A 21,381-nucleotide genomic window follows, 5' to 3' on the forward strand; every position below is an offset into this window, starting at 1 on the left:
TACCTATCAATACAACCATGTATGCCAATACCATAAGATGTCAATTTATCATACCCATCTGAAAAAAGGAAATATAACATTAGGAAAATATTGAAATAAAGAAACATGTATATTTCAAGACTTAAAAGTGTGCAGCATAGCAACATTGTCCCTATCTTTTTCCCACTTTTGAAAAACACCATATATTCATACCCATGACCCTAGACTGGACTTACAAAGAAGGGGGGAAAATGAAATTCTGATAGAGCTGTATACATCATATGAACTCCAATCATATCCCAAACTTTGACATTTCTGTTTTCAACATTATGTACTAGGTGTATGACAATATATAACTCTGTAAATTTGATATATAATTACATACAGGTAAAACCCTTTATAATGCGTTGCTCACGGGTCCAAAGAATAACATCACAATATAAGCTGGATCGAGTTAACAAATATTTTGAAAAACTTCCCTACAGAAAATGTGCATTGAAAGTTCAATGTCATCAATTTTAACTAACCTCTTGATCATATAAATCTGCTAGGGATAAGAATAATTGGTTTTTCTGATAGCATGTATTTAGGTGTTAAAAAGAGAGGTCACCTTATATTAAAAAAATGGGAGCCATGCTGCGATTGTGTTATAAGCAGAATCACGTTATAATGAAGCAAACAGTCAGATATATTCAGCAAAAGATACATTCCATGCCTGAAAGGTTACATAGTTACAATTCCTTTCTTTGTCTCACAAAATGCTAATTTTTCTTGCTGTAAGTATAACATCTATAATCACATATCACATGGCATGGTGGGAAAACCTGTTTTATAAAGGAATATTTTTACCAAGAATATATAGGAAGGAAATAATTTTACCAATAATTTTCTTTAGAACTGTACAAATGCCACATCAACTATGATGTGACAGGAAGAAATGTTACATATCATACAATGCTGTGCCATTCAACTGCAAGCCATCTCTCACAGAATGCATGTAATAACATTTTTTTTTATATGGCAATCATTTTTTTTACTAACCAATATGCCTTATATAGTTTGGACCCTGTAAGAGATAAGTATACTGACCATAAAAAACCATTTCAAAATTAAAATGTACCAGACACATACAAAATACAGTCCTTGATAAAAATGTGAAAACATCTGAAACCACGCTTTAGAAGTGGAAATGTCTGAATAAGACTGAACCATTTTAAAAGCTTATACTAACATCAAATTTTCTGATTAATTACCTATACAATGGTTTGGGGTGTACTGAGAAGAAATGCCATAAATTAAACAAGCTATATAAATAGCACTGTCTGTTGAAAAATACCAATTGACAAACTGTCATAAGTAGGTAAAATATCCATGTGCTACATTTCATGACTAAGTCACACACTCCATGAAAATTCAAAATATAATTGTGACACACAAAAATGGGACAAATGCTAAATGAGACTAATGTGAACCATGTATGAAAAGCCTTATTTTTTAAAACAAATAACCGACAATCACTCTGCTTTATTATGATACTCTTTTATTGACCTATATTATAGATAGATTTCCCAACCAAACTGATGTAACATCATAATTAGAGGACTTTTTCACATGTAATCTAACGCTAACAGTAATCAAATATACCCTATTATCAAGTGACCCATCTAAAGAGATTTCATTTTTAAGAAACAAATTTATTGCAATATTTCATGTTTGCATGGGATGCAATTTATGTGAATACTTGTTAAAAAGATTTGCAATACTGTCCACTGTAACTCACTTACCGATATATTGTTTTTGATGCAGCCTTCTTCTCTTTCTCCATTCTACATCATTCTTATCTAGTTCTTGTACAATTCCATCAGCAAATTCTCTGCAAATCAAATAGTAATGTGCAGTTTGTATTATCAATGTGGTCTTTATTCATTGATAAAATAAAGTGGAACAGAAAATAAAAAAAGGCAAACAAAATAAAATCATTTTGCTAACAATGAAAATCAATACAAAAGATAAAACAAAACATAGGATGCCTCATATAGTGCAATCATTCAGCATGAATAATTGCTATAGCAAGCATAAATTCTTACGTGTTTAAAATTGTCCTAAAATAATGTACAGCAACTTGGTTATGTCACCAAGGAACATCCTGCCAACTTCTTTTAGGACTTCACAAACAATTTTCTAGGTTGATAGTTGGGAATAAAACCTTAATGAATACTAAAGTTGGGAATTCTTCCTGATACAAAAAGATTGGAAACTAACAGTATATAGTATTTACATTGCAATTATGGCTGTATTTGGGCACAGAAGACCACCCCACCCCACCCACCCCACAAAATTGCTGCACCTTGCACAATATAAACCCAGTGTATTTCCTAGTGGTAATAATGAAAAATCCAATGGAAATTGTATCCTAATATTTTGCATTCTGCAATGAATGCAGTAATGGCCTTATCAAACGTGGGGCCCAATCTGAATCAATTTGGCAGGGCCCCTGCTTTTAAATGAAGGGCCATCGATGTGCACAGCATTTGGAAATAAACTTTTGATGTCAGCCCTGAATGAATGTACACATTTTATTTTATCATGAAATAATGCACAACTTTCGTGCAAATAAAAATTATATCTTTAAGTCACCTGGCTAAATCCCTACACACAGGCCCATTTCATAACAGTGAAAAAACATTACAACACAAAATACCATAACAATACTTTACAAAAATGTTTATTTTTTCTGCAAAGCATTTATACTGTTTGTGATCAAGCCATTAAAAAAACTCCAACCTGACAAACTTAATGACTTTTACTGACTGAAATTTGTATTACTGCCCCGCTCCCCCCATATCAAAGCATATGCAATGAGGGACAAATACAAACACATACATGTGCCATTATGATACAAATACTGAGATTATTTGCGATAATGATAATATTATTATCATCACCACTACTGAAAAGATAATAGAAGCACCATAGTATTAATAATAATAATAATAATAATAATAATAATTTGTACTTGGTGTAAATTTCAATATCAACATGATGGTGGGTGTTTTGGTACAAATGGGACAAAACAAAAACAGAATGTAATTACAATTCACCCATGTCAGTATCTATAATTTACCATAATGTGATTTCTGGTTTGTATCATGCATGTATACATAAAACATGCTGCAGACAGGAAGTTATATCAGCAGTTAAGACCAATGAAATGCCAAGGTACAAAATGCATGATACAAGAAGGTTTATTTAATGAACATAGCAAAGACAACATAAAAGTACTAACTCAGGGCCAGCTATTATACAGACATATACAGTCATCTGAACAAATTTCAATACCACATTCACACTGTGACTGATTAATCTGATATTCCTTTTTAAAGGAATGTCTATAGTAAAGGTTACTCACTCTTTCATTGAGGCACGACAATCACTTTTCAGAAAGTCATGAGTATCAGTTGAACATAGACAAAGTAAACCAGATTTGCAAGTGCTGCCTTGAATATTAAGGGGGAAATAACTGACCATGTCCCCCATACTAAAGACAATTGTGGAAATATATTGAAATGAAAGGATACAATAACCCTATTATTTGTGCGAGTACATTACGACATAATGGAAATGTACAGAATTATTTAAAGCTTACAGAATATTATAAACTACATCATTCCTGTTGAGTAAAAACAAGCAAATAAGCACAAAGTGTTACAATAATATTAGGTGTTTAATGCAAACGTTAAGCCATTCGTGATATTTCTTAAACTGAATAAGGGGCTGGTGTTGTGTGCTTTTACTTACATACAAATAATATAGAGCCTGAGGCAAAGAAAAACAGTGCCCAATGGCGTGATGATATACCTATTAGCATATGCTAGTGTGTATGTTTTGGAGTTTTAACGTAGCTTTAGGAATTATTCAGTTTATTGTGATGTCTAGCACTGGGGCATCATGCCACAAATATATCCCACCCAGTCACATAATCCTAACACCAGGCTGACCAGTCCTAACACTAACCTCTTAATGCTGAGCGTCTAGCGAGGCAGCTGTTACTATCCTTCTTACAAATCTCTGGTATGAATCGGCCGGGCTTCGAACCCGCGACCTCCCGCATCCGAGATGGACACTAACCCCTAGGCCACTGGAGCGGTCTTGCCCATTCTAGCTAACGACTAGTTAAATATAAAGAGACAAAAATCATCAATTATTACACCATTTGGTTAGAAAGCTGTTTACTCACGAGTTCATTTGAAGAATTTCAATTTAAATCTAATCTACGCGATAAGCTCCAAGTCACTACACCCTTCCATGTGAGACGTAATTTCGAGGTCTTTCATGTATTATACTACAGTACAGATCACAGGGGCTGTTGGTGTAATTATGATATTTATTTATAATATACCTGCCTAAAACGTTTATATTTATAATTATTCGTTTATTGGAAAAAAAAATACCTTGCATTGAATGATATTGGATGACTGGCCTTCACTCTTCTAAAACATAAATCGATAATTCTCCATCTTCTAAGATACAACACACTTATGCGGATAAGATGATGGTATTCCGAATATGTCATCACGTGATTAAAATCTCGTTTATGAGTTTAAATCTCGTTCGGTTCGATAGATAAATTGGAGCTCAAGATTATCAGCGGCGTTACTATCGTAGGAGCTGGAGATAATAGCTTAGTAGATCTCGTTTTTGAGTTGAAATCTCGTTCGAATCTCGTTCGGTAGTAAAGACGGAGATCAAAATTACAGCGGCGTTATGGAAAGCCGCAGGTACCCGGCGGTGATCACAATTTTTCCCTATATTATTATATAGGCAACAATTAGCGGCTCCGACAACAATTAGCGGCTCCTAAAATGACGGTGATTACAATCTTTCCCTATATTTTTATATGAACTACAATTAGCGGCTCCTACAACAATTAGCGGCTCCTTCTACAATTAGCGGCTCCTAAAACACTTTTAATCTACGGCTCCGTTAATAAAAATCGCCAATTTACGGCTCCAGAAACACGTGAAGCTCAGTCTACAAACTACAATCACCGGCTCCTTCGACAGTAACGCCGCTGTAATTTTGATCTCCGTCTTTAGTACCGAACGAGATTCGAACGAGATTTCAACTCAAAAACGAGATCTACTTAGCTATTATTTCCAGCTCCTACGATAGTAACGCCGCTGATAATCTTGAGCTCCAATTTAACTAACGAACCGAACGAGATTTAAACTCATAAACGAGATTTTAATCACGTGCTGTCATATTCGGAATACTATCATCTTATCCGCATCAGTGTCCTTTACCGTTATCGAGCGAAGTGTAGTTTTCAGAATTTGTAACAAGGTATTTTCCATTAGTAAAGAATATTAACTTGCTTTTTTATACTGCAGATATTTTGCTTAGACTAAAAAGTTCTCATATATCTTTACAACACTGGACAGGTCTCTAAATTAAGTATCTCATGGGTGGGTGGGGATGGAAGAACGTTATTGCGGTATTTTTTAAACTGAGGACACTTTGGCAGGATAATGAGCAAAAGTATCATGAAAGCTTGCTAAGAAAAGATCTATAACTATCATTGGACATTTATCAAAATATACAATACAGTATTTCTGTTAAAATTTATTGTTTGAAAGCAGGTGTTAAGAACTATCACAGTCATAAGCAGATCATCAGATAACCTACCTGGGAATGTGATTGTGTCATTTGAACAAACTTTACATGAATTCGCTCACTTAAGTGGTGTGTGATGACTCCCACAAATTTGTTTAATGGCTCACATATGAACATGCACCTTGCACAGTATAAATTTTTTTTAGCAATTCAGCCTTTAACTTAATGTTTAAGTGCTTGGAACAACTTAACTGGTAGAGGTATTACAGTGCAAGTAACTATCAGCATGTGGTTGAAAGTGGCAACAGAGTTACAAAGGAAACAAAAAGTTTCAATAAATATAATTTCATGTGAAGTGGATGGTTAAAATGTTGGCTTTAATTTATTTACTAAGATTGCAGTTATTGTAAAGAATATCCGAAATTGGCATAGATTAGAAATTAAACCAGTGTATTTTTAGTTAGAAGATGCACTTTGTGCATGAGAGGGCAGATCTGATGTAATATGTTAGGAAAGACCTAAAGATTTTTTTCAATCACATGGAATTAACAGCAAAAATGAGGGCATGCAGGAAGTCCATCTCCAGTAGCAAAACATATACACATTAAGCAGCGAAATGTGTAGCATCAACCAATATTTGTGAAAAATGTAAATCCTTTTAGGAAATAAAGTTGTATATTATTTTCTTTCTTATATCTATGGAATAAAATGCATACATTTTATCAAATCTTTGGAAGAGATTACATTATTGGGACTTGTAAAAAGTAAGGTGAGACAAGTGAATTTTATGAAACTATTTGTCTTGGACGAGTATGTGAAAACAATATTTGATCAGCCCTGATACCCCATTTATTTTCTTAGTTAACAGTGTTTTTGCAAATTTGGTAACAAAATGTAAGGGTGGACTTTTCAGTTCTTAAATTTAGTTCTTCATAAATTTCAAAATCATTGCAGTTAAAGTATTACTCCATCTTCCAACTTAAGCTAGGTAATTTCCAGGTCATTTGGTTTCTTTCTTGAGAAAATTACATGGTGTCTGGTCTTCGGGATATCTGAACGCCACACTTAAGCAAAAATCTCCTTTAGTTCAGTGTTGACAATTAGTAATAATAATCTTAATAAGACTTAAAATGGCATACAGTTTAGTTTAACAGTGACTGATGAGACCGGTGTTTCGATACTTCTGTGGCTTCCCATTGGTTGCGCGAGGTTATGTGAATAATATTCACTTTGGGTAATTCGACGCAAAATCAATAGTGTATGCTGTCATGTGGGGTCTATTGCGAAGTTCTGTCACAACAAATGTTATATACAAGGAGAAAATTAAGCACTGTTTCATTCCTAAGTTTGGAGTTATTCACATTATTGTGTTCATTCACATTATTGCATTCCAGTTTTAAGTCTATAGACGTATTTTGTGTTGTACAAGTTTAGATATTTTCAGACAGGAAAAACATTTGTTTGGACTGTTCAGTGTAAATAGAAAGCGCTCATTATTTAGACTTAAATATTAGTCTGGAACTGTTATTGAAGGAATTCAGGACAACGCCATCTTGACAACTACAAAGTTCTTGGAGGACCAGTACATTTCCGGTATTGAAATTTATGAGGAACATTTCTATCATTTAGGACTTTCACAGACCAGTATAAGGATTAGCTTGAATTCACTAAATAATACTTTATGTTCCTTTCATATTTTTTATTTATAACTTTGATAATTAAACTGTTAAGTTTTATAAAATTAGTTGTTTTTGCTTCTTTTCTGTTACTTAAGTTTGCAATCATTGAGACGTAACAGAAACTTGGGGGCTAACTGGGGATATGAATTTCACAGAAATTGAAATTGTTTTGAAATTTAAGTTATCTTAGTCCCTAATATTTCTGACTTTACATAGTGAAACCAACAAGCTTTTACGATATAAACCAAAGTGGAGAATTGTACTTTAAATCCTAGCCAGGAACAATCAGTCTTTGAAAGAGGACGAATTGCTCCAACGTTCCAGACAATATCTTTCCTGTGCAAAGCCATATTTGTTAAAACATGAAATAAAAAATATTTTGGTTTAAATTTGGTAGAGAAGAATATTTTGGACAAAAGTGCTTTGACTCTGGCTCAAACCTGCAAGTTATGAAATTGAAATTAAAATTCAAGAACAAAATAAAGTTAAGAAAGCTTGAAAAAGAGGAAAGAGATAAACAAATGCAAATTCAAAAAGAAGAGAAAGAAAAGGAGAAGAAATGACAAATGCAAAAGGAAGAAAAAGAAATAAAAATACAAATGCAGGAAAAAGAAAGGGAGATGCAAATGCAGGAAAAAGAGAGAGACAGATACAAAAATAGGAGTTACAAATGAAACTGCAATTACAGAAAGATGTGATGTGATTTGGATTTTTAACATAGTTTTAACAATTTTTCAGTCATATCGCTACGATGTCTGCTATGTGGCAGTTTATAGTGATGTCTAGCACTGGGGCATCATGCCGCAGACATGTAGCATGATGTCCCACCCAGTCACATTATCCTGACACCAGGCCGACCAGTCCTAACACTAACCTCTTAATGCTGAGTGTCAAGCGAGGCAGCTATTAGTACCATTTTTGTAAGTCTTAGGTATGACTCGGCCGGGGATCGAACCCACGACCTCCCGCATCCCAGGCGGACGCTCTAACCACTAGACCACCAGAGCAGTATTACAGAAAGAAGAGCAGTACCTAAACCTGTAGTGATACTCACATTACAAGGGACAACAATCTCACATTTCTCCTGCGACCGATAAGGATTTGAAACCAATCCTTTGAGCCACATGTTCAGTGTCATAGTTTAACACCAAAATTACCATCAGAGATTCAACATTTTGACTACAAATTTAACTTGAACCCCACCAGTGGTCCTGGAAAACTTGAAACAATGTCACATCAAGTCATACCTGTATGAAATCAATAGGAAGGTGATTCATTTTCTCAGAAATGGAGAGTATTATAATCATTATGTCTTAATCCGTGACAGACTAGACAAGACTACAGCACAGATAGAACCTGACCCGGTACTCACTATCTGCATTTGCATTACTAGTTATATGATTCCACAAATCTCACAATACAACAGAAATCCAATAGTCGGATGACATCAACAAGCTTCTATCTAATGTAAAAAAATTAAAATATATTAAATGAAAGCCAGAAAGCTTCTGTAAGAACCAGAAAGAATATGTTTATGTTGAGAAAACAACCAGAAACCTGTCGCTGTCACTGCAATCTGGACAGTTCATCAAGCAAAGAGCACATGTCAACAAGGTAGTCACATGATACAACAAAACAGTTATTTTTTTAATAAATATATACAGAATTCTGTGTTCTTTCATTGTAGTTTCTTTATTACGAACAGTTTACAACTTTATTTTTCATTTCGTATTTTTTTTTGTTTCTGCATCTGAAATGGGTTATTACTGACATCATGTGACAACTGGACCTATGATGTCATGAATATGTTGGTTGTGATATTTGTGTACCCATGCGACTAGCAGTGCAAATGGTGAGTATCAGGTCAGATTTCATCAACACCATAGTTTCATCTTATCTTTCAGCAGAGTAAAGACATAATTATTCTAATACTTGCATTTTCTGAGAAAATAAATAATTTTCATATCGGTTTCATGTAGGTGTGCCTCGGGGTAACAGCATTAAGTTTGCTAGGCCATCTGGTATGCAGCTACGCTTTGCCGACAACATGTTGGTGTCTTGTGATGCTAGACTGGTTTTCAAACCTTTCATGTCAGACAAAATATCAATATCAAGCTGACTGTGAAACAACCAGTCTTCTAATCTAATCCAGTGAGTGTTAAGGTTGACTCAACAACTATGATTATGGTAACCACCCTAATGATCCATACTGCAACCTCCGAATATTCTGGGCAGAACTCAATAAATATAATTCACAATCAGTTACAACTCAATTACGTAATTGTTTCTGTCATCAAGTAGTTGCAAACTTTCCTGACTTTCATCAACATTTGCAAACTTCAAGGAATTTTCATGTTCAGAAAAGAAATTATCATTTCTTCCAACTTTTTCCAAATTTCCAAGTAGCATGGGAGCCCTGTATACTTCTTCAATCGTATATGTATAGGTAATGAAGTCAATATTAACATTCTGGCATATTTAAGAGCTTGATGCAATGACAACATCTACTGGGAAGTCTTATTATATATAATCTTGTGACAAAAAGTGTTAATTTGTTTTGATGAAAGAAAAATTGGCTGATGTAGATTCTACTTGCACTTGTGTCAATAGCTGATGAACTTGTATTCCCCGTTAAGTCAGCCTTTATTATTAAACGACAATTACACTGGCTTAGACTAATGAATGCCTTTAGATGTGACATTACAAGTCTTTAATCATGCTTGATTATCTTGGTTTTTCTGTATGACAAATTACATTTTATTATATGGCAATCATGTAGGGAGGACTGTATGCGAGAATAAAAACTTTTTCTTGCATCTCACTCTCTCAGCTCCTCTCTCCGAATTGTATTTATTGTTACCTTAACCATAGTTATTATAATTGTACAATATTTGCTTTTAATTTCTTGGTATATGCTAGTGATGTGATTGTATAATTAGATTCATTCTTAAGCACATGATGTAAAAAGCAAACATTTGTCATGGTAGTAAAGATAATAACTGTATGGATAATAATTATAATTCAATTTAATTTGTTCTGTTACATCTGATAATACAGTTTTGTAATCACTTCTGACAAAACAAAGTTTTTAGTAGCATAAAAGTCTTCGGCTGCATTTGGTATCTGATAAGTCTCTGTTGCTTCTTGTATAATTCTAACAAAATCTGGATCAAGTTCTGTATAATTATTTTGACACAGTTCCTTCAAGTCCTGAATTTCCTCTGTCATTGGTGCTTAACAGTTCTCTGCTCCTGAAAAAAATTTGTATTAAGATTAAATTGTATTGATGTAGTTAAACCAGCATTAACAGCCACATTGACCATGAATATATTCCATCCCTGACATAGAGCAGCATTTTTTTTAAATGCTTCTTCTAACTGACTTGTTAAAATAAACCTGTCTTAAGAGACCATATTCTTTAAAGTCTTTGAAATAACAGCTTACAACAGGTTCAAATGCATTGTTTGGTTACAATATAAAAATAATAAATGTAGAAAAGCCGCTGTAAATTACCATGTATGGTGTAAGTAGATTCCCTTCATTTTTAATTCAACATTTTAGAGAAAAAAACCCTGTAATTTTAGTACACGAAATAATATTGACACCAGGAGGAGCATATGAACAAATTCTACACGTCCATTCAAACAAGTTATCGAGTCTCTTATTTCACAGAGAACACCAGCAGTTATCTTTGTCAGAAGAAAGTGTAGTTTCTCAAACTAACAAAAGTTAAAATGACCTGGATCATTTTATTCTTCCAACTGTTTGGGAGCTTGCCGACCAAGTGTGCAGGCTACATAAAACAGTACGAGCTTATTATGCAAAATGAAAACATTCAAAAGATGTTGCCTCTTTTATTTTTGCAGCATAAATCAGTATTTAACACTTGCTATCCAATGGCAGTCAACAGAATAATAGGTTGTTATTTCTAAAAGCCCATATTTTAAAAAGAGATATGGATATCAATGTGTCCTTCCTTCACAAACTGTTGATATTTCAAAACGACAATAGATCATTCGGAAAAGAGTTCAGCCCATTTGGTGCAAATTTTGTACCATGCCATTAACTACATCCTCCATGTTTTATTGATGTTCCACAGTCCTACCATGTCTCTTAGATGTTTCTGAATGAGCAGTACATATACAAACTGCAGACACAGCTTGGAATAGTGATACAGAGTACATGTATTTTGACGTCTATTAAAAATGATGACTCAGATGTGATCATAGAAGAAATGTTTTTAAGAAAATGTAAATTTAGAGAAACAAAGGGTTTTTTTTAAGAAAGAAAAAGGGATCTCTATTTTTGTGTTTATGTGGTTTGGCATATTTTCATTTCGTGCATGTGTCATACATGTAACAAATACTGCAGGTGTTTTAATCTGGCAATTTTAGGAAATTTGCCAAATTAACTTGAACAACTTGTATCATCCTGTTCACTGGAAAAAGAAAATACATGCAGAGAATAATAACTATTGTATTACATCCAATCTATCCATACCGATAATATTTTAACTTCTAAGGATTCCAAAAAGTGTATTCTTTCATTACATGTTATGCTTGACAATGCTCACAAGACATTAGATATATAAATGGTTTTTCAAACGTCAGACCTGAAACAATAATACTGACCCAAATGTACATGTGATTGTGACGCAAATGTATATATGTGATGATGGCCCACATTTATATGTGATGGTAACCCAAATGTATATGTGATGGTGACCCAAATTTATATGTGATGGTGACCCAAATGTATATGTGATGATGACCCAAATGTGGTGTGACAGAGTTCCAAATGTACTTGTGATGATGACCCAAATGTGGTATGGCAATGACCCAGATGTATGTGATGATGACCCGAATGGGTGTCTCCAAAGATATGGTTAGGACAAGACAAAAATGAAGTGGGAAGCAACTGCTATACTAATTAATCCAATTTCTGCCATCTTTTCATTTTTTGAAACTCATACAAGGTATTAAAGTATAACAAGGATTCATATTAATTGTACTTGCATTCATAACTTCATACATATAGAACACTTACAGAGCAAAGTCTCTTATTTTCAATCAGATGAGCATGCTGATCTGAAGTTAGAGGTATTATACCTCAAAGATCTTAAAGAGAAAAAAGTGAAACCAACAAGTAAAATTCAACAAATACTTTATTTTCACAGATAATGTGAAAATTTAAAAGTAGCTTACATTATGAAATATATCCCAAATAGCTCTCACAGATCCAAAAGGAAAAAAGGTGTTCCAAATGAATTACAGTGGTGTTACAAATTGATTCCAATCTTGAATGTGCTGTAGTTCCAACAGTCTTAAATGTGCCGATGTGATAATCTTATCCATCACAATGATATAATCTAGAATGTCCTTGAAGGAATTCACTCTAATCCTAAAACAGTCCAAAAGTATCTGTAAGCACTTTGTTATTTCAGTGAATAAATGAAGTATATAAATCATGTGAAATTACAACTGAACACAACTAAAAGACAGATTTCACTTGAGAGATGTTACAATAGGAATATGTTGTTAACTATGTTGATCACAACCTTTATATAAAATTGATCACAAACTTTATATAAAAACCTAAGACAATAAGAGATATAGGATGTGGGTCCTTTTCCCATCAAATTCGTAAACAAGGTAAGGTCTGTTTACTTTATAGTTTTACTTTTTAGCAAAATACCTGGCAAATGAGAACATTTTTTTTCTAATGGACGAAACAATTTTCTGAACTCAAAGCCAGGTAAACATGTTTACAAATATCATCTCAGATGATAATCTACAATCATGGACGAAAGTTAGCTTTGCAATATCTTGCTTACATATGACCCTTACAATCGTGGACAAGAGTTAAACAATATATACAATATATAGATATACAAAAGGGCACTTGCAATGGTTTCTAACTGACCTATATTACCCTTCTTTCAATTCAAAACCTGCCTGGTTTACATGTGATGCACCATATATGAAGGCATTTTCATTGCTAAGAAGGCCATCTGCACTGCAGCAACTATGCCATTTCCAGTGCCTGGATTGCCTCTCACTTTTACTGGACACCCTGAAAAGTAGGTTAGTATAATATTATTAGCATCATATACAAAATTTATAATAATTTATATCGGCTTTTGTGATGGAAGTTAAAGTTCTCTTTTGCCTTTAAATACTGTCTGTATTTTTACTAATGTACAGGAAATGAACAAGATTTGTTATTTTACTAAATTTTTACAAACTTTGTTGGAATCCAACTACCACATAAACTGGTCATGTAAACTTGTGACATAGTGGTAGTTGCACAAATTGTGTAGTGTACAACAGCATTGTTCTGTTATCAAAAAGACACTGAGAAAATTACTAGTTCACCATGAGAATACTGTAAGTAATATACTTTTTTCCCCTATAATCAGTATTTTCCTTCACCCTCATTTGTGCTTCAGAGACCCCCAAATTTTTAATTTGACCCCCAGTTTTGATACCAAAGTTTATTTTTTACTCAGTCTGACCCCCAGTTTTGACACCAAGGAGATTTTTGACTCTCAGTCTTACACCCCTAGGGGATACACTGCCTATAATACCAAAACCAAATGCCAATACAGTATTTGCTTCAAGGGCAATTAAGAAATAATAATTAAGATCGATGAGCAAAACATTCATATGATATGGATCATAAACGTTCTAAATCTGCCCCTCTTAGCCGTTACTATAGCAGAGATAATGCAAGATTTGTACAAAATAGTAAGCTTTACATGTGTGACACCAGGCCTGCAAACAAATAGATGTATGACTGACCAATCAACCAATTATATCTAGCTTTGCTTACATCCATAGTCCAAGAAGAGATGACATAGCTCAGTTAATCCTGCATTTGAATATCTCATTTACTGTCTTCAAGTAATTCAATTTTTACAGTAACACTTTGTTTTGGCATATAATTTCTTTGTATGGGTGTATAAAACAGTCATTAAAAAAGTATACCCACCTTTAAAATCGTGAGTGTGAACAGGAAGACATAATAAACACTGCAATAAATTTATTCAGTTTACAATTCCAAGTCAAATACATACCTGTCAAGATTTCATTTTAAAAAATGACAATACTGAGATGCCAATTATTCAACATTTTAACTGCAATTACAATAATATATATAAACATGTAATTACTTTATAATTTGCATTATGTGAGTTGATATTGTCTTCATTTACCATGGGATTTAACAACTGTATTGACAAAGTACAAGGCAACTATATCTGGTCATCTATTAGTTATTCCAGCATGTAGCCATATTATCTTCTGCAAAAAACTGAAAATAAGATTACTTAAAAATACATTGTATCACACAAGGCGGGGTAATTTATCCATTGTCAAGATAAACTGTATGTACATAACAGAAATGAAATATAATAAAAAGCTGAAGAATGAATAGAACAAATTTGCATAAACATTCACAGCAGAATCTTCAGCTTTCCCATTAATGTTGCACTTTCACTTAAAATAGGAAACATCTGTTACTAAAATAATGTCTTATAAAATAACTATTTTTACATTTTAGTCCAACTGTAAATAAAATTTATTTAAATCAAGATGTCTTCCCAATGGATGTTATTAGATTTTAGGTCCTTGTGTACGTGTATGTGTGATGTATGCATGTGTATGTTCACTGTGCCATGCAACTTACAAACAGTTCAAGATAAAAACACAGTTCAATATGCTAACTATGGGACATGATTTATGAGTGGTCTAAAATGTACCTTTGGTTGTAAAATTTTAAACCATCATAGGTCTTAAAGGTTCTACCTAGAACTTAATATAATTTTAAGTTTTAAATGTTTGCTATTGCTGATTTGTTTATATGACCATTGGGTTACCTGGGTCACAACTTTAGAAACCTTTGAGACTGCCAGATCATAACCACTTATGTATTTTCTCTGCTACCTTTGTTTTGGTGCTTTAAGGTATAATAACAAAGGTCAGTTACTTAGTGCTGTGGCAACTGGAGTCAAGTGTCTTGCCAAGAACAGACTGGTCCTATGGTAAGATACAAAACCCACCCCCTTATGGACCTGAGTCTGGCACACTAACCACTGAATGTGGCTTTATGTATGTACGTATGTATATATGTATGTATGTATGTATGTATGTATGTATGTATGCATACATACCTATCAATACATCCATGTATGCCAATACCATAAGATGTCAATTTATCATACCCATCTGAAAAAAGGAAATATAACATCACATTAGGAAAATATTGAAAGAAAGAAACATGTATATTTCAAGACTTAAAAGTGTGCAGCATAGCAACATTGTCCCTATCTTTTTCCCACTTTTGAAAAACACCATATATTCATACCCATGACCCTAGACTGGACTTACAAAGAAGGGGGGAAAATGAAATTCTGATAGAGCTGTATACATCATATAAACTCCAATCATATCCCAAACTTTGAAAAGAATAAATAACAAAGAATAACATCACAATATAAGTTGGATCGAGTTAACAAATTTTTTGAAAAACTTCCCTACAGAAAATGTGCATTGAAAGTTCAATGTCATCAATTTTAACTAACCTCTTGATCATATAAATCTGCTAGGGATAAGAATAATTGGTTTTTCCGATAGCATGTATTTAGGTGTTAAAAAAAGAGGTCACCTTATATTAAAAAAATGGGAGCCATACTGCCATCGTGTTATAAGCAGAATCACGTTATAATGAAGCTAACAGTCAGATATATTCAGCAAAAGATACATTCCATGCCTGAAAGGTTACATAGTTACAATTCCTTTCTTTGTCTCACAAAATGCTAATTTTTCTTGCTGTAAGTATAACATCTATAATCACATATCACATGGCATGGTGGGAAAACCTGTTTTATAAAGGAATATTTTTACCAAGAATATATAGGAAGGAAATAATTTTACCAATAATTTTCTTTAGAACTGTACAAATGCCACATCAACTATGATGTGACAGGAAGAAATGTTACATATACAATGCTGTGCCATTCAACTGCAAGCCATCTCTCACAGAATGCATGTAATAACATTTTTTTTATATGGCAATCATTTTTTTTACTAACCAATATGCCTTATATAGTTTGGACCCTGCAAGAGATAAGTACACTGACCATAAAAAACCATTTCAAAATTAAAATGTACCAGACACATACAAAATACAGTCCTTGATAAAAATGTGAAAACATCTGAAACCACGCTTTAAAAGTGGAAATGTCTGAATAAGACTGAACCATTTTAAAAGCTTATACTAACAACAAATTTTCTGATTAATTACCTATACAATGGTTTGGGGTGTACTGAGAAGAAATGCCATAAATTAAACAAGCTATATAAATAGCACTATCTGTTGAAAAATACCAATTGACAAACTATCATAAGTAGGTAAAATATCCATGTGCTACATTTCATGACTAAGTCACACACTCCCTGAAAATTCAAAATATAATTGTGACACACAAAAATGGGACAAATGCTAAATGAGACTAATGTAAACCATGTATGAAAAGCCTTTTTTTTAAAACAAATAACCGACAATCACTCTGCTTTATTATGATACTCTTTTATTGACCTATATTACAGATAGATTTCCCAACCAAACTGATATAACATCATAATTGGAGGACTTTTTCACATGTAATCCAACGCTACCAGTAATCAAATATACCCTGTTATCAAGTGACCCATCTAAAGAGATTTCATTTTTAAGAAACAAATTTATTGCAATATTTCATGTTTGCATGGGATGCAATTTATGTGAATACTTGTTAAAAAGATTTGCAATACTGTCCACTGTAACTCACTTTACCGATATATTGTTTTTGATGCAGCCTTCTTCTCTTTCTCCATTCTACATCATTCTTATCTAGTTCTTGTACAATTCCATCAGCAAATGCTCTGCAAATCAAATAGTAATGTGCAGTTTATATTATCAATGTGGTCTTTATTCATTGATAAAATAAAGTGTAACAGAAAATAAAAAAGGCAAACAAAATAAAATCATTTTGCTAACAATGAAAATCAATACAAAAGATAAAACAAAACATAGGATGCCTCATATAGTGCAATCATTCAGCATGAATAATTGCTATAGCAAGCATAAATTCTTACGTGCTTAAAATTGTCCTAAAATAATGTACAGCAACTTGGTTATGTCACCAAGGAACATCCTGCCAACTTCTTTTAGGACTTCACAAACAATTTTCTAGGTTGATAGTTGGGAATAAAACCTTAATGAATACTTAAGTTGGGAAGTCTTCCTGATACAAAAAGATTGGAAACTAACAGTATATAGTATTTACATTGCAATTATGGCTGTATTTGGGCACAGAAGACCACCCACCCCACAAAATTGCTGCACCTTGCACAATATAAACCCAGTGTATTTCCTAGTGGTAATAATGAAAAATCCAATGGAAATTGTATCCTAATATTTTGCATTCTGCAATGAATGCAGTAATGGCCTTATCAAACGTGGGGCCCAATCTGAATCAATTTGGCAGGGCCCCTGCTTTTAAATGAAGGGCCATCGATGTGCACAGCATTTGGAAATAAACTTTTGATGTCAGCCCTGAATGAATGTACACATTTTATTTTATCATGAAATAATGCACAACTTTCATGCAAATAAAAATTATATCTTTAAGTCACCTGGCTAAATCCCTACACACAGGCCCATTTCATAACAGTGAAAAAAACATTACAACACAAAATACCATAACAATACTTTACAAAAACGTTTATTATTTCTGCAAAGCATTTATACTGTTTGTGATCAAGCCATTAAAAAAACTCCAACCTGACAAACTTAATGACTTTTACTGACTGAAATTTGTATTACTGCCCCGCTCCCCCCATATCAAAGCATATGCAATGAGGGACAAATACAAACACATACATGTGCCATTATGATACAAATACTGGGATTATTTGCGATAATGATAATATTATTATCATCACCACTACTGAAAAGATAATAGAAGCACCATAGTATTAATAATAATAATAATAATAATAATAATAATTTGTACCTGGTGTAAATTTCAATATCAACATGATGGTGGGTGTTTTGGTACAAATGGGACAAAACAAAAAAAGAATGTAATTACAATTCACCCATGTCAATATCTATAATTTACCATAATGTGAGTTCTGGTTTGTATCATGCATGTATACATAAAACATGCTGCAGACAGGAAGTTATATCAGCAGTTAAGACCAATGAAATGCCAAGGTACAAAATGCATGATACAAGAAAGTTTATTTAATGAACATAGCAAAGACAACATAAAAGTACTAACTCAGGGCCAGCTATTATACAGACATATACAGTCATTTGAACAAATTTCAATACCACATTCACACTGTGACTGATTAATCTGATATTCCTTTTTAAAGGAATGTCTATAGTAAGGGTTACTCACTCTTTCATTGAGGCACGACAATCACTTTTCAGAAAGTCATGAGTATCAGTTGAACATAGACAAAGTAAACCAGATTTGCAAGTGCTGCCTTGAATATTAAGGGGGAAATAACTGACCCATGTCCCCCATACTAAAGACAATTGTGGAAATATATTGAAATGAAAGGACACAATAACCCTATTATTTGTGCGAGTACATTACGACATAATGGAAACGTACAGAATTATTTAAAGCTTACAGAATATTATAAACTACATCATTCCTGTTGAGTAAAAACAAGCAAATACGCACAAAGTGTTACAATAATATTATGTGTTTAATACAAAAGTTAAGCCATTCGTGATATTTCTTAAACTGAATAAGGGGCTGGTGTTGTGTGCTTTTACTTACATACAAATAATATAGAGCCTGAGGCAAAGAAAAACAGTGCCCAATGGCGTGATGATATACCTATTAGCATATGCTAGTGTGTATGTTTTGGAGTTTTAACGTAGCTTTAAGAATTGTTCAGTTTATTGTGATGTCTAGCACTGGGGCATCATGCCACAAATATATCCCACCCAGTCACATAATCCTAACACCAGGCCGACCAGTCCTAACACTAACCTCTTAATGCTGAGCGTCTAGCGAGGCAGCTGTTACTACCCTTCTTACAAATCTCTGGTATGAATCGGCCGGGCTTCGAACCCGCGACCTCCCGCATCCGAGATGGACACTAATCCCTAGGCCACTGGAGCGGTCTTGCCCATTCTAGTTAACGACTAGTTAAATATAAAGAGACAAAAATCATCAATTATTACACCATTTGGTTAGAAAGCTGTTTACTCACGAGTTCATTTGAAGAATTTCAATTTAAATCCAACCTACGCGATAAGCTCCAACTCACTACACCCTTCCATGAGATACGTAATTTCGAGGTCTTTCATGTATTATACTACAGTACAGATCACAGGGGCTGTTGGTGTAATTATGATATTTATTTATAATATACCTGCCTAAAACGTTTATATTTATAATTATTCGTTTATTGGAAAAAAAAATACCTTGCATCGAATGATATTGGATGACTGGCCTTCACTCTTCTAAAACATAAATCGATGATTCTCCATCTTCTAAGATACAACACACTTATGCGGATAAGATGATGGTATTCCGAATATGTCGTCACGTGATTAAAATCTCGTTTATGAGTTTAAATCTCGTTCGGTTCGTTAGATAAATTGGAGCTCAAGATTATCGGCGGCGTTACTATCGTAGGAGCTGGAGATAATAGCTTAGTAGATCTCGTTTTTGAGTTGAAATCTCGTTCGAATCTCGTTCGGTAGTAAAGACGGAGATCAAAATTACAGCGGCGTTACTGTGGAAGGAGCCGGCGATTGTAGTTTGTAGACTGAGCTTCACGTGTTTCTGGAGCCGTAAATTGTGATTTTTATTAACGGAGCCGTAGATTAAAAGTGTTTTAGGAGCCGCTAATTGTAGAAGGAGCCGCTGATTGTTGTAGGAGCCGCTAATTGTAGTTTCTATACAAATATAGGGAAAGATTGTAATCACCGTCATTTTAGGAGCCGCTAATTGTTATCGGAGCCGCTAATTGTTGCCCATATAATAATATAGGGAAAAAATTCTGATCACCGCCGGGTACCTGCGGCTTTCCATATGACGGTGATTACAATCTTTCCCTATATTTTTATATGAACTACAATTAGCGGCTCCTACAACAATTAGCGGCTCCTTCTACAATTAGCGGCTCCTAAAACACTTTTAATCTACGGCTCCGTTAATAAAAATCGCCAATTTACGGCTCCAGAAACACGTGATGCTCAGTCTACAAACTACAATCACCGGCTCCTTCGACAGTAACGCCGCTGTAATTTTGATCTCCGTCTTTAGTACCGAACGAGATTCGAACGAGATTTCAACTCAAAAACGAGATCTACTTAGCTATTATTTTCAGCTCCTACGATAGTAACGCCGCTGATAATCTTGAGCTCCAATTTAACTAACGAACCGAACGAGATTTAAACTCATAAACGAGATTTTAATCACGTGCTGTCATATTCGGAATACTATCATCTTATCCGCATCAGTGTCCTTTACCGTTATCGAGCGAAGTGTAGTTTTCAGAATTTGTAACAAGGTATTTTCCATTAGTAAAGAATATTAACTTGCTTTTTTATACTGCAGATATTTTGCTTAGACTAAAAAGTTCTCATATATCTTTACAAGACTGGACAGATCTCTAAATTAAGTATCTCATGGGTGGGTGGGGGTGGAAGAACGTTATTGCGGTATTTTTTAAACTGAGGACACTTTGGCAGGATAATGAGCAAAAGTATCACGAAAGCTTGCTAAAAAAAGATCTATAACTATCATTGGACATTTATCAAAATATAAAATACAGTATTTCTGTTAAAATTTATTGTTTGAAAGCAGGTGTTAAGAACTATCACAGTCATAAGCAGATCATCAGATAACCTACCTGGGAATGTGATTGTGTCATTTGAACAAACTTTACATGAATTCGCTCACTTAAGTGGTGTGTGATGACTCCCACAAATTTGTTTAATGGCTCACATATGAACATGCACCTTGCACAGTATAAATTTTTTTAGCCATTCAGCCTTTAACTTAATGTTTAAGTGCTCGGAACAACTTAACTGG

At 33.8% G+C, this 21,381-nt stretch overlaps 1 protein-coding gene and 1 long non-coding RNA gene across 2 annotated transcripts in view; one reads left to right on the plus strand and one right to left on the minus strand.

Annotated features, from left to right (window-relative positions):
* Positions 1–21,381, plus strand: part of LOC149800667 (arrestin domain-containing protein 3-like) — a 331,927-nt gene that overhangs the window by 84,599 nt on the left and 225,947 nt on the right. The gene's annotated exons all lie outside the window — the stretch shown is intronic.
* Positions 10,280–20,371, minus strand: LOC149800673 (uncharacterized). Its single transcript, XR_016420546.1, has 3 exons — positions 19,764–20,371; positions 13,194–17,194; positions 10,280–10,522 (listed from the first exon to the last, which is right to left on the minus strand). It is a non-coding gene; the product is annotated as an uncharacterized LOC149800673 (long non-coding RNA).

Source organism: Sinohyriopsis cumingii, chromosome 4 (assembly GCF_028554795.1).
Source record: "Sinohyriopsis cumingii isolate HCF-2022 chromosome 4, ASM2855479v2, whole genome shotgun sequence".
Classification (NCBI taxonomy): Eukaryota; Metazoa; Mollusca; class Bivalvia; order Unionida; family Unionidae; genus Sinohyriopsis; species Sinohyriopsis cumingii.